Consider the following 789-nt stretch of genomic DNA (forward strand, 5'->3'; position numbering starts at 1 on the left):
AAAATGATGCCCACACCAGTTATACTGCTGAAAGAGGGGACTGACAGCTCCCAGGGCATCCCTCAGCTTGTGAGTAACATCAGGGCCGGCCGGGTGATTTTCAAGGCTATAAGAACCACCCTGGGTCCCTGTGGCATGGACGAGCTTATTGTAGATTGCTGAGGCAAAGCAACAATTTCTAGTGATGGGGCCACAATTTTGAAACTTCTTGATGTCGTCTGTCCTGCAGCAGAGACTTTAGTGGACATCGCCAAATCTCAAGATGCTGAGGTTGGTGATGGCACCACCTCAGTAACACTGCTGGCTGCAGAGTTTCTGAAACAGGTGAAACCCTACCTGGAGGAAGGTTTGCACCCCCAGATCATCATCCGAGCTTTCCATATGGCTACACTGTTGGAAAGGTGATTGATGAAGGAGATTGATGTGACCATGAAGAAGCAAGATAAAGTGGAGCAGAGGAAGCTGCTGGAGAAGTGCGCCATGATGGCTCTGAGCTCCAAGCTGATCTCCCAGTAGAAAGCCTTCTTTTCTAAAATGGTGGTTGATGCTGTGATGATGCTGGATGATTTGCTGCAGCTTACAATGATTGGAATCAAGAAGGTACAGGGTTGGGGTTGGTGAGATGGTTCAGTGGTCTAAAGCACCTACTTAGAACAAGCTTAGCAAAGCACAGGGACCACAGTTCAATCCCCCAGCACCACATGGCAGCCAGCCCCGCCCCTTGGTGGGCTGAGCTGGCCACACACACACACACACACACACACAAATAAATAAATAAATAAAATTTAA

The 789-nt window shown here is 48.7% G+C and overlaps 1 pseudogene; it reads left to right on the forward strand.

Moving 5' to 3' along the window:
• The window catches only part of LOC101564427, a 2,134-nt pseudogene continuing 1,345 nt past the window's right edge, over nucleotides 1-789 (forward strand).

This window comes from Octodon degus, unplaced genomic scaffold (assembly GCF_000260255.1).
Source record: "Octodon degus isolate 3935 unplaced genomic scaffold, OctDeg1.0 scaffold00037, whole genome shotgun sequence".
NCBI classification, from domain to species: domain Eukaryota; kingdom Metazoa; phylum Chordata; class Mammalia; order Rodentia; family Octodontidae; genus Octodon; species Octodon degus.